The sequence below is a fragment of the Malaya genurostris genome, chromosome 1 (assembly GCF_030247185.1).
Source record: "Malaya genurostris strain Urasoe2022 chromosome 1, Malgen_1.1, whole genome shotgun sequence".
In the NCBI taxonomy this organism is placed as follows: Eukaryota; Metazoa; Arthropoda; class Insecta; order Diptera; family Culicidae; genus Malaya; species Malaya genurostris.
Window position 1 is genome coordinate 61,380,946 of NC_080570.1, and position 14,434 is coordinate 61,395,379.

A 14,434-nucleotide genomic window follows, 5' to 3' on the forward strand; every position below is an offset into this window, starting at 1 on the left:
GTCGCTATCCTCCTCCTTTTGTTGTATAAAGCCACTTGCCATAGGAACTTTAGATATTTTGCATTTCTCCATTTTGAATCGCACGAGAAGAAGCACTCCTACTAGCGCTTTATATTCATCCTCGAGATGACATACCACAATTATATCATCGACGTAAATTAACATGTACGTAAGGCGTCCTTCAATTTGTTGCGTGTAGAGACAGGGATCTGCATTCGACCGTTGGAAACCAATATCCTGTAGTACATTATTTATATGCTGGTTCCAGACACGAGCGCCCTGCTTTAGACCATATAAACTCCGTTTTAGCCGACAAACTGTCTCTTGATCATTACAACCGTATCCTGGAGGCTGCTTCATATAAATCTCCTCCTTAAGCTCTCCATATAAATACGCTGTTTTGATGTCCATGTGTCTCACACACATATGTTTTCTACTGGCCAACACTAGCACTGTCCGAAAGGTTGCTTGTTTTACTACTGGAGCAAACACCTGATCATAGTCACTTCCATACTTCTGGGAAAAACCTTGAGCAACTAATCTGGCTTTAAATCGTACTATCTTCCCAGTTTCGTCCTCCTTACATTTGTAGACCCACTTACATCCGATAGCTTTACGGTCCGGGGGTAGCTTGGTGAATTCCCACGATCCGTTTTCCCGATGTGAAGCCATTTCTTTTTCCATTGCCAGCTTCCATTTGTCACGGTCAGGACTTTCGATAGCCTCGGCAAAAGTTTTTGGCTCTACGTGTGATAGGGCCAATCCAATGGTACCGAATCTCTGTGGTGGAATACCGAAGTTTGGTCTACTGGATCGTCGCGTAATCTCAGGTAAATGTTCGTGATCATCCACAACTTCTGATTGATGATTGTCATTTTCTCCCTGTTCGGTGATTAATCGATCTTCCAACTGAACAGCTACTTCTGAGTCAGCTACCGCCTCAATTTCCACATCTCCAGTTGTTTCGCTACATGATTTGTCGTCTTCAAGTTCCAAGAACCGTACATTACGACTGATAACGACATTTCCAGTCTTCGTATCGAGCAATCTGTACGCTTTGTTCTCTGATGAGTAGCCAACAAAGGTCATTTTTATCGCTTTTTTATCAAACTTTTTACGTTTTTGAGCTGGTGTCCAAACAAACGCTTCACAACCAAAAATCCGTAAATGTTTCATGTCAGGCTTTTTGCCAAACCATATCTCGAACGGCGTTGTCGTAATAGCTGTAGAAGGTAATCTGTTTTGCAAATAAGTTGATGTATTTATTGCTTCTGCCCAAAATCGTCTGGGTAGACCAGCATCCAATAACATGCACAATCCCATCTCGTTCAAAGATCTATTTTTTCTTTCAGCTACTCCGTTCTGCTGAGGAGAGTATCCAGCGGTATATTCAGGTTTAATTCCTTCTTCTTTGTAAAATTCGCGCAAACTTTTACTGCTGTACTCACCACCTCTGTCCGAACGAATAATTTTTGGTTTCTTTCCGAATTGGGTTTTTGTAAATCGTACGTAATCTTTAATTCTTTGTTCAACTTCGCATTTTTCTCTCAAAAAATAAACCACCGTGTATCTGCTATGGTCATCTATCATGGTCATATAATACCTACAACCACCAGGAGTCTCCGTCATTGGTCCGCAAACGTCGCTCTGAACTATGTCGAGAATTTCTCTTGATGTCTTCTCGGCTACTTGAGGAAATGATGGACGGGACATTTTTCCTTCGATACAGCATTTGCACGTAATTCGAAGTCTACAGCTTGATACATTAATACCGGACGCCAATCCCTTCCGTTCAATGACATCAAGAACATTCGGATCGCGATGGCCAAGTCGTCGGTGCCATACGTGCTGACAATCGGTATTGTGTTGTTTGTTGTTCACGACGAGAGAACGTCCGTCTGCGACATTCAACCAGTAGAGACCACCAATTCGATCAGCAGTTGCAATCACCTTTTTATTATATATTAATTTACAGCCCTTCGAATTGAAATCTGCTTTAACACCTTTTTCTGCCAATTTTGCTACTGATATCAAGTTAGTCTCGAGCTCAGGAGCAAAAATAACGCCTGTTAAAGTGATGGTCACTTTTTCTTCGCTACTTATTAAGCACTCAATCACACAGTCGCCGATACCTTCCGTTCGTAGGGTTTTACCATCCGCCGACGATATAACTGGTCTTGCACTGTTGTCCAACCGTACGAATGCATTACGATCTTTCACTAAATGAGACGTAGCACCTGAATCAATTATCCATGACTTTGCATTTGGTTGATTTGAACGTACTAAAAACGTGAACGACTCCTTTTGGTCGTTTTCGCGCACTGTTTTTACCTTTTCTTTAGGTTTTTTCTTTTCATTTTTTCCTGCAGAATTTCTTTCCGCCAAAAACAGCTTACATTCTCGCTTCCGGTGCCCCGGTTTTCCACAAAAATAGCAGCTAATTACCTTCTGATTGTTACTAATCTTCAGTGCCAGTTCTTCCATACCACCACCTCTTTGCTTTGCTTGTTTCTCGGCCTCGTCCATGAGCTTGATTTTCACCATTTCGAGAGTCAATTCATCCTCGTTCCGAGCTTCCAATGCTGTCGTCAAAGGGTTGAAAGAATCTGGAAGTCCACGTAGTATAAGTGCCACCTTTAGACACTCCTTCATTTCAAATCCGGAGTTCTCAAGCCTAGCATACTGTTTTTCTATATCAGCTAGGTATAACTCCATGTTGCCTCCAATCCGGTAATTCTGGTTGGTAATAAGCCTGAGCAGCGTAACTTTTTGTCCCAAACTAGTTTTATTGTGATGCTGTTGTAATGCATCCCACGTCGTCTTGGCTGTCGGTTTGTTCCGAATAATAGCGTATTGGCTCTCATCCACTGTTAATTGAATTGTCGCCAGCGCCTTTTCATCACCTTCTGTCCAAGCAGCAGTCAATGGATTCGGGGGAACTCCTGGATCGATGAACTTCCAAATCTGCTCCCTTCGCAATAAAGCTTGTACAGAGAACGACCATGCTGTATAATTGGAGTTATTCAGCTTCGGCAATTTTCCCCACTCCATCTTGAGCTTCACGACTTTTACGGTTTTTCAGAAAACGATTAGATCTTCAATCTTCTATATTTGATCCTCCTGTACTGGTACTGGGCCCATAACCTGTTCGAGTACTCAGTCAGGAATATCGGATCAGAAAGAAAATACGTCTGGCTTGAACGAGCTTCAGACAACTAATGAGAAAAATTTTATTTGTTACTAATAACTAACATATTGCTACGACACAATTAGTTTCCATGGCATGTTGTTATCGTTGCTCTTCTAGAGTTGATCGTGGCAACGTGGTTCAACACTTACAGCAATGAATGCTGGAAGAACATAACAGCCATATACCATTCGAATCAGTTCGTCGAGATCAGCAAATGCGTGTGTGACAAATAATTTCACTCATTTTATTTCGGAGATGACTCAACCGTTTTCTACAAACTCAGATTCATATGGAAAATCGTATACTCTCAAACAAGGTTCCTGAATTATTTTTGAATCCGACTTCTAGTTCCGGAACTACAGGATGATATGTGAAATGAAATTAAAATAGTGTTACTCATTTTTCTCGTAGATGGCTAAACCGATTTAAGATTCAAATGAAATCTAAGAATTATCTAGGATTCAAATGAAAAGTTTTAAGATCCTATAAAACATCTTGCATTTCAGTCAGATTCAACTTCCGGTTTAGGGGATACAGGGTGATTAGTATAAAAATGTCTATTTCACATAAATTAATCAGGTTTATCGGGTTAGCAGATTTGGATAGTCGATAACCAAATAAACTTATTTCATTTTTGGTTGTATTCAGATTTCGTTTCGGAAGGCACCCAAAAATTTAATTCGCATTACGATTCCTCAAAGATGTCTACATTATTATCAAACATTTTGAAACAAATGTAAACTATACAGCTACTCAGGCGAATTTATCTGACTTCGGCTACACCGAATTTCGAATTCCGGTTCCAGTATCGAATCGTTTCTCAAAGCTCAATCGTTTTTTCAAAAAAAGTAAATCGAATTTCAGAAACAAAAGTTCAAATTTAAATAAATCTAATTTTATCCAATTGCTATAGAAGATGACAATCCCGAAAAGCTTTAAAGTTGGACTCAAAAATATTGAAATTTATTCGTCATATGGCCATACGAATCGGTTTGGGTTATGCTGGTTCCTGAATACCGGCTCTAGAAGTACCTTAAATTACCCTAAACTCTGAAGTGGAAATTACTTCGACATATCATGGAATGTTCAATCGATTGTTACACTTTTAGATTAAAATTCGATCCGATTTGCAGTTTCGACATTACAGAGTAATGAGTGATTAAAATCTCTAATTGCCACTTAAAAAGACGGACATTAGAATAATGTCATGAAAACTGAAACACCGAAGAATATTTATGCAAAAAACACATGCGGATTGATAAAAAAAGGTATCATCTCACTGCTAGGTGGATTAAGCACGTTTTAATATGCGGAATCTATTTCCAAACATATTTCGACCTTTTCAAAGATAACTGTTCGAACGGTAAATAGTTTTCGGAAACGCTCAATTTTTCAAACTATCAAACGCGGTAAATAGTTTTCGGAAACGCTCAATGTTCAATTTCATCCCACAAAACTCGTTACATCAACCTTTGGTAGAATGTACCGATGCCTTCTGCCGGTGCGATGTTGGGACGGGATATAATCTTCGAAGCGCTCAAGGGCTCCAATTTACTGAACTGTTACATTTTTTTTGTGTGCATTGAAACTGGCTTACCTTGTACAAACTGTAGAATTCGCTACAGAAGATCCACTTTGGCGATCGTTTTGAATGGTTTACACAATGGCTTACTCACTGCCGCCACCACCGTGGAAAAGGGACCGCACAAGCATGTACTTAGAATGTAGACATTCTCATTTTATTGAATTACAACCAACGTCGTCTTCTCGCACGAGATGCATCGCCATCGTATGGAGGCTATGACTTTCCTTTCTTTCAACGAATCGGTGCTCCTGGAGAGGTAACTGCAGCACTCTATCTCTTCCACTTCTCAAGCTATGGAGCTTAATTCAATTAGCCTTTTTTGTTGACGACCATCACCTGATGGGCGCTCGAAGGTGTTAGGCTGAGGTAAGTTGTTTTCCTGTCAGATCTGTAGCAGTTGAATCTGGGACAGGTGATTTAGAATGGTTTCATGCGGTTCGTTGAAACTCAGGATGTTACCGGACAGATGAAGGTTTGAGATTTTCGTTGATTCAGCACACGCTATAGGTGCTTGAGCAATTCAAAGTTTTCGCGCTCTCCACCCGTTGCCATCGCAAGAAAATACTCAGCCGTGATGCCGCGACTTCTAGAAGTGTTGGGAGGTAGTTAGGTGAACGGATCGCACTCGGTAGAGCAAATAATTATAGCACCCTCTAGTCCGGGTGGGGGAGGCGCATCTTGGGCGAGATTGATGGATGGAGAATCTTGCCTTTGTGCCGTTTTGTAATTGTTTGCTGGGACCGACTAGTCATAATGCGATGTTGCTGCTACTGTTGTGATTGTATGGTGTAATTTCCTGTCCATTCTTGGTCGGAAACGGTGCAATTTTGGAAACAGCCATTTGTTATACTGTTTGCAGGTTAGATCCTCATCATTACGCTACCTTTAGTGCTCTCAATCAATGTATGTGATCAATGTAGTGGATTCGTATTGTATTTTTGTAGGTGTCAGATGTCCGCGGAAGGTGGAACTACATTTCTGTTGAATATCTGCTCATGTGAATTTTAAGAAGCATATCGAATTTTCTGTTCGTCGTGATGTTTGCAAGGCAGTTTTTGTAGTAGATATACTTAGATCACGAAACGATTGACCAGAGCTCTTACGATTGCTACAATTAGATACTCATCGTTGTAATCTCCGAACCAATTATTTTCTCCGAATTCTCAACGCTAGAAATTATTATGGATATAACGAACCCTTTGTGAACGTGTGACTCGTATTTAATCACAGTTTCGGTACATTTGGCTTTTATCTATCACGTAATGTTATCAAGAAACTGTCCCCTTAGATTACTACTTTATTAGTTTTAGTTAATTATAGTCTAAGTAGATCTAATCAGTCAAGTACCCAGGATTTTTTTTCGATTGGGGTTTCAGAACATGAAGATTTATTTCCATACGCAAGGAAATATGTGCATAAGGTTGTCAGGACCATAATTATGTATGTTGGGACAAAATTTCATTCAAATAAAGAATGGCGTTTTTTTGTAATTTGACTTCAAATTTTTAAGATCGATTTTTCTCAGTGTAAAATTCGATTAGTAATTTTTTTCAGTATTCTCAATCTAAAATTAGACTTATTCTGAGAACATCACAAGCACAACAATTTTGTGTAGGATTTGTCATTTTTCATTACAAAGAATTGGTAAAAATGTCTAGTCCTTTTCAAAAGATAGTCTACATTTATTTTAGAAAAATAAAGCGAGCAAAGTGTCTTCCTGTGATAAAGTCTATGGGGCATTCCACGCAAAATCAGCCACCCAATTTTTTTTTCATCTAACTGTTTTTTTTTTTGGTAAAGAACTCGAAAAGATTCAACATGTATTTTTTTAATTCGATATGGTACTTAAAATTTTCGAAATATGATTTTTTTGAAGTTTCGCGTTTACAAAAAAGAGCCTTTTTTCAACAGCCTATACTGTGAAATCTAATAAAGATACATGAAATGTGCGTCTTTTCTTTAGCTTTCAAATAAGCGATTCCACAAAACAACCTTTAAAGTAAATTTAATGAAAAAAGTTAAAAATATATAAACAAATTTAAAAAATTCTAATTTGGGCCTATTTTTTATCTTTTTTTAGTTGAAAAAAGAAGCCTTTGGGGTTTAACTCAATCTTGGAAAAGTTTCAGAGCGGAAAGATTTATACTTTCGGAGCAGTGAATTTTCCAATCACGACCCGCAACTTGGTCCCAAGGTTCCCTTCCAATCTTCCATGTACTGTAGGGCGGGCAGTTTTAGGAAAATAAGTGTTTCTAACTCAAACTTTTTCTTGTTCAGTATTCTGTGAAATATGTTTAGTTAGTTCGTTTTCGATAAAACGACAACGTAAAATCTTTGTAATAAAATGATTTCAATTTTTTAGAATCAATTTTTTCAGTGTAGGACTCGATAAGAATTTTTTACTATATTTATTGAAAAATTTGATTGATTTTGTGAAAATCAATAGTATAATAATTTTTCGTAACATTACTATCACTTTTTTATCATTTTCGACAATAGCTCTTTGAAAAAAAGTTTTTAAATGAAAAGGGTTATTCAAAAGACAGTCTGAATCAATTTGAAAAAATAAAGTATGCACAAAGTTCACTTGTACAGAAAGTTTAATTCAAATCAGAAAGGGTGCTGCCAAAATTTGTGCGAAATTTGTCATGTTTATAGAGAAGAGTTATCAAAATAGTTACAGGAGGGGTTTGAACCCCTATACTCCTCCCCGCTTGTATACGCGTCTGGTTTTTATGTATAAGAATTGGACTTTTCTTTGATTCTAAATAAGCAAATAAACCTTCGCCAGCTGAAAGCTGAATTTTCGAGAATCCGAGACCCCTATACGACATTATCTAATGATACTATTCTAGTTTTAAGTTAGTCGATAATTAAGATTAGAAAGTACCCTTGGCATCTTAGAGCTTAAGCAGTGTGCTTAAAAATATATTATACTATTGAAAAAAAAGCAAATAAACAGAAACCTATTCTTAGTCCATGATGTGAAAATGCCTTTCTTTAATCATTCAAACAGTGTCAATAAAAAATATTTTTTATTAGGAAATTTTTTGACACGAATTTAGTCTGATTTTTGGCACAAATTTAATCAAATTGATTCGGGTAGTTCACAAAAGGGTGCGTAACATGTACGGCAACACTTACATAACCAAAAATATCAGCAACTATACATTGTGGTATGATGATGCCTGTCCCATATTTCCCAATATATAAAACTTTTTCATCGAATCTTAAATAAATACAAAAATCAAAAATTCGATAGTTCACTTTGTAATTTCGTTACCGGAAGTCGGATCCGGATACAATTCAGTAGCAGCTGTCTGGACTGTAAGATCCATCATTTGAACCTAAGTTTGCCAAAATTGGTTTAGGTGTCTTTGATAAAAAGAAGTCAGTTTCATTTTTGGAGATTCTGATCACTATTTTCGGTACTCATATATCGTAATCAATTTTTTTTCCATCAACTAATCATATACGAACAATAAAAAAAATCGATGGATAGATCGATTAACGTTTGATTTCTTTTCACGTCACCATGTATATAAAAATATTCATGAAATCGATTTTTTATACTTATCACTCTGTAACTTCGGAACCGAAAGTCGCAACCGAATAGAATTCAATAGCGTTTTCTAAGTCATTTCATTTGATAATAATGATTCTGGAATAGTTTCAGCCATCTCCGAGAAAATCAAGTGCCTATTTTTTGTACTTTCACGCATATCTACACACACACACACACACACACACACACACACACACACACACACACACACACATACATTGTACGAACAGATTCGAATGGGCCTTGGTTAAATAGTCGGTCGAGTGGTTGCATTTCCTTTCTATATAAGAAAGGCAAAAAATGCGGATGAAACAAACGCAATTTGTCACTTACTTTACTTACACGATTATTCCTCGGAAATCGAAGATATCTTCAACCTGATTTTCCATTACGTCATTTACACTATTATTTACCCCATTCACTTATTTCATAATTTATATCTTGGGAACCGGAAGTGGCAGATAATTGATCTTTAAGCTTTATTCACAACCAATGAGTATCTTTTAAACGAGCCTGTTTATTAGCGTGTTTATTAAGTCCGTTTGTCCATTAATTCTATAACCATTCTATAGAAAAAGGCAAAAAGTGAGTTTTGTCGGTTACATAACTTATACCATTATATCTTAAACTGAAAGTGACAACTATTTGACGAACTCGATAAATGACCTAGTAGTAGCTTTCAAACGAGCCTAAGTTGGTGTGAATCGATTCAGTCGTCTTTGAGGCCATTTGAGCGAGGATAAAAATTGTGCGTTTAGACCTTTACGTCACTTATGCCCTCATATCTCCTGAACTGGATGCGACGGCCATTTGATCTTTAAACATAATCAATGATCCAACATAAGCTTTCAAACGAGCTTAATTATAAATTGAAATATGCATAATACTAAGCTAGTATATAGATAACACATGGATCAATAAGTCCCGAGACTAACAATGGAAACAACATTTTTTTGCAAAATTTTTTTTATTCATCAACATAATCACCTTTTAGGGTGATACAATGGTTCCAACGTTTTTCCAATTTTTCAATACCATGTTTATAAAAAAAATTATCTTTCGCTTCAAAATAAGCTTCAGTTTCAGCGATGACCTCCTCGTTTGAGCCAAATCTTTTTCCCTGGAGCATTTTTTAAGATTAGCAAAGAGCCAGTAGTCACTGGGGGCTAAATCTGGCGAGTATGGGGGGTGAAGAAGCAGATCAAAGCTCAATTCGTTCAATTTCTGAATCATCGACTCGTTGCTGTTTTTGTTCCATCGAAAGCAATCGCGGCACCCACTTAGAAAAAACCTTTTTCATGCTCAATTTTTCATGAAGGATAGTAAATACACTTCCATATGATATCTGTGTCATCTCAGCAATCTCACGGAGCTTCACTTTACGATCTTTCATTTTAATTTTTGTCACTTCACTCACATTTTCCGGTGTAACGGCTTCCATAGGTCTACCCGAGCGTTACGCGTCATTTGTGTCGGTACGACCACGTTCAAACTCGGCGAACCACCGACAAATCGTTGCTTTTGATGGACAAGAGTCCGGATAACATTTTTCAATCCATTGTTTCGCTTCCACGGTGTTTTTAACCATTAAAAAACAATGTTTTATCAAAACACGAAACTCGGTTTTTTCCATTTTTTAAACAGATTACAAAACGACTTTACTCCAACCTCGATAACTTAGCTGTTTCTGGTCGGATCGATTTAAAATTTTGACCCGTTTCAAGCAAAGGTCAGTACTCTAGAAAGACGTGGTTACTGGTTTACTACGAGCGCCATCTCTACTTTAGTCTCGGGACATATTGATCCATGTGTTATACATGATTTTAGAACATGCTTAAAAATATTCACTGTATAACCTTCAGTAACTAAAACATCTATAACTGAAATAAAAAAAAGTCGTGCGGCTGATACAAAAATGGCACTATCGGTGTCAAACAACGTTCATGTAGTACCAACTTTCAAAAACAAGTTTCTGCTAATGTTTGGTCACAAATTAAAAGTATTAGTACATTATTCGACCAAAAAATACTTTCTTTTGCGTTGCTTTTCCAAGTTGTTAGTAGGTCAAGGGCCAAGGATCAAAATACAATAAAATGTGAAAAACAATCAGCAGTTTTAACACACAAAGAAGTTGAGTAGTGCAGTTTTTCTGTATTTGTAATTGTGGAGCCGTTGAGTATTGCAGTTCCACAGTGAGCATGAAAAACAGATATTTTTGCGTATGATATATCGCAATGGGTTAAGTGCAGCTACTTTTGTAGTTTTCAAAACAATGTATTCATAACCATTTCGTGTGTAAATTTATCATTTCTTCTGAATGAGAAACATACTGTATGAGATCAACAATGGTTTCAAATGTGTTATCCGGAATCTGCTCCATTTGTTATTGGTTTGCTAAATTTAAACGTGGTCGTACAGATACCAGTGACGGTGACGCTCTGGTCATCCAATTGAGGTAGTTTTTTCTCCAGACAACATAAAAAAGTCCGCGAATTGGTTGTATCCAATCACATTCCCAGACAGGAGGCCCGAAGGGGCCCTGGCCCCTTCCAAAATCAGAAACAGAAACGAAAAATAGTTTGAGAAGTATTATCCTGTAGATTACACCATGAGATAGAGGTTTTGAGCGTTACGTGATGGTACACTGCCGATAAAGCACGCAGCGGCACGTCCTACGAAGCAGACCAGAGACAAAACCACATAAAATGGAGGATGAAACCGACATAATAATAATAAATAAAATTGTACTGGATGACAGGAAAGAAAAAGTGGGCGAGCATGCTTAAGTTAAGCAAGATTCTGCAGATGAAAGAGATATCCTGCCGCTGGATCCAGAAAATACTTATTTAGGGCTAGAAAGACAAACGCTAGCGCACTTCGAGTACATGTTTGGCTGAATCCATTATTATATGCCAGAGAACAGAATGATTACCCGACAGTAGACTGAAGTCAGCAAAAGTGTTTCAAAGCGGCACGAGTGCCTGGGATCGGGCCTTCCTTCTCTCGTGCACAGTCTTAAATTTTATTCGAATAATGACAGTTCCAGTGTAAAAGTTTAAAGTGTCTGTTAAAAACGCCGGTAAGAGGTACACCCAGAGTTAGATACATAAGTAATCTTCAGTAACATTCAAAGGCACAACAGGCAGCTGATGGCTCCAGCATTTTTTAATGCACATGGTACAATCTTCATCGACTACATAGCATTGTTGGATAGTTTGAAAAAAGAAGGAAAACGTTCTTATATGTCGAAGAATAAATCACTCTTTCACCAAGACAATGCATTCACAAGTCGATGGCAACGACGCACAGTGGTTCGAATCAATAAAAACGTGGACATAAATCAGTAGCTGCCAAACCGTTCTTTTAATGCATATAGTTGCTTTTAAGAAATTATTTACAAATATATAACGCGTAATTTGATTCTATCCCTAATTGTTCATGGCCTACTTTGACAAAATATATAACCATAACTTTTTTTTCTGAAGAGATAGGAATTTTTCTCTACAAAGTTTTAGAACTATTGAAAATAATTTACTTTGTCAAATATGCCAAAAGTGTAGGTCGCACAGTTTCGGATAAACAAAACGTTTTTATGGCAACCCCCTTAAAATTAGCTTTTTATTTATAACTTGTTTCGAGTTATTATGTTATGCATACTTTGATTGGAATACTTGTAGAACATGAAAAATCTCATATTTTTGTTGAAGGTAGTGCATAGGTTTATTCTTTTCTGGAAAAGTTATACATCATTTTACCTATTTTTACCTAGGAAACCTTGTACTGAAGCGAAATATGCAACTTAATGCAGCAAACTTTTACAATACTTATTGGAAAATATATTCATAATCCAATTTATTTTTTCATGAGAATATCTTGATTACTATTCGTGTGACTCATTTTCACTATGGTCATGCTGAAACCACGAATGGCTAAGAAACGGAGGACGTCACGCGTCTACCATTTCTGTAACTCACTTTTGCAGTGAGCGTCGCACGATCAACATCTCGTCTTGAAAATCGCGTTGCTTCGCTATAACTCAATTTATTCACACGTTTAAACATAGAATCACTTCGTAAAGGTTTGAACTTTTCACAATACTTTATCATATTTTCTTTAGAAAACATTTTTCCATTTTTACATATGTGTTGAACTTTTGATAATTTTTCTGATTTTCAATAATTAAAAATAACTTTGAAAAACTCTTAAAAAAATACATCGAGCTCCACTTAGAGTTTTTCTAATATTGTTAATTGTCAAAAAGTAAACAAAATAAAAATCGCAACAATTTGCTTAAGTTGCGCGTTCAAGTATGAGCTTGTTTATGCGTATTTACGCTAGATATGCTAGAACTTACAACAGAACAAGAAAATACAGAGTAAGAAATTAGCGAAACAGAAAACTCGGACAATAGCGTGACTGATACTGATTGATCGAATGCAATGCGACTAAGTAACATATTGTAATGATTTATTAGGTAACATTGATTACCTAATTGACTGATTAGGTTGTGCAACATATTGGAAAAAAATACTCATTTAAATGCTATCTAAAACTTTGTAGTAGATACTTAGGTAATAGAGGTAGATTCTACGTAAATAAATTCAAGAAAAAAAACTGTTTCAAAATAAAGCGAACATATCTCAAACAATTTTTTTTTGCATTATTTATATATTCAGGAAAAAATACTTCAAATGTTTTTTTCTACAAAATGAGATAGAAAAAAAATTTTGGAAATTTTTTTTTTTTATTTGAAACTGGTACTATCTCCTTAACAAAAATTAAAGTGCCTCTTTTAAAAGAAGCGTTACATAATCTTGTAAAACTTCTTCGAAGACACGTTAGCTTTAAAAAATCAGTGAAAGTCAGTACAGACATTTGACCACCTTTTTCCAGTTTTGGATCACTGTGCGACGGTTAAATTGAACAAATTACACTTCGAATTTCTTCCGCATCTATGGTGTAGTTCAGATATGCCTCCCAGTGACTACTGACTATTTGCTGATCTCAAAAAATGTTCACTGGTAAGAAATTCAACTCAAAGCAAGATGCAATTGCTGAATGTGAAGTCTAGTTTGAGGCAAAAGACAAGTAATTCTACAAACACGGCATCGACTACCGTTGAAGCGTTGGAATTTTTGGCGTTGGATTTTCGGCAAATAAAAATTGTTGATTGTCGTGTGAACAAATATTTGTTTACTTATTTCCTGAGAGAATAAAAAAATCCGATAAAAAGTGAACTTTTTATGATTATTTTTTCTGTTGCATTATTTTGAGTACAGTTTTTATCGCATATTGATGTTGTTTGAAAACAAAAATTTTCTAAAAGTGCACACACATACGCACACAGATATTTTCCGATCTCGTCGAGCTGGGTCGAATGGATCTTCTATGCTCCGTTTTTTAACGAAAGTCGTTTTTTTAACGCAATTATATTACCTTTCTATAAAAAAAAGACAAAAACATCGCATATACCAGTTCGTGCTCGCATCTCAGCCAACGCAGTCGAAAATCGTTTGCGGTCGAAGCAAAAGAAACAAAGACAATACAGTGCAGTGAACAATAGAGTGTACGGAATGGTCAAATACGATTTAACAAAGCCTGAAACTTGGCCAACAAGGCCAAATTCAATTTGTATAGATTTCAAGCGTTGCAAAGTTAGACCAGCAGCAAATGAAATTGAAATCTTACTTAAAGAACGAATGCATCTAGACGCTAATAATGTAACTGAGATTCAATTCAACAAGGCGTCTAACTGTGTGTACATTATGTTTAAACGTGAAAGCGATGCAATTGCATTCGCTTCGGTTAACAACGAGGTGCACAGCGTTGAGTGTGACAACATTAAATACAAAATTCCTGTGCACATGGTGGACAATGCCATACAAGTACGCGTGCATGACCTTCCCCCGCAGTGCACCGAAGAGTATGTTCGGGAAGGTATGTCGCAGTACGGTGAAGTTCTTTCCATCGAAAGGGAAGTATGGCGGAATTTTTTTCCGGGTATCCGGAATGGCGTGCGAGTGGTACGTATGCAACTACGTAAAGCAATTCCATCTTACATCATTTTTAATCAAGACGGGAAACATCCGTGTAA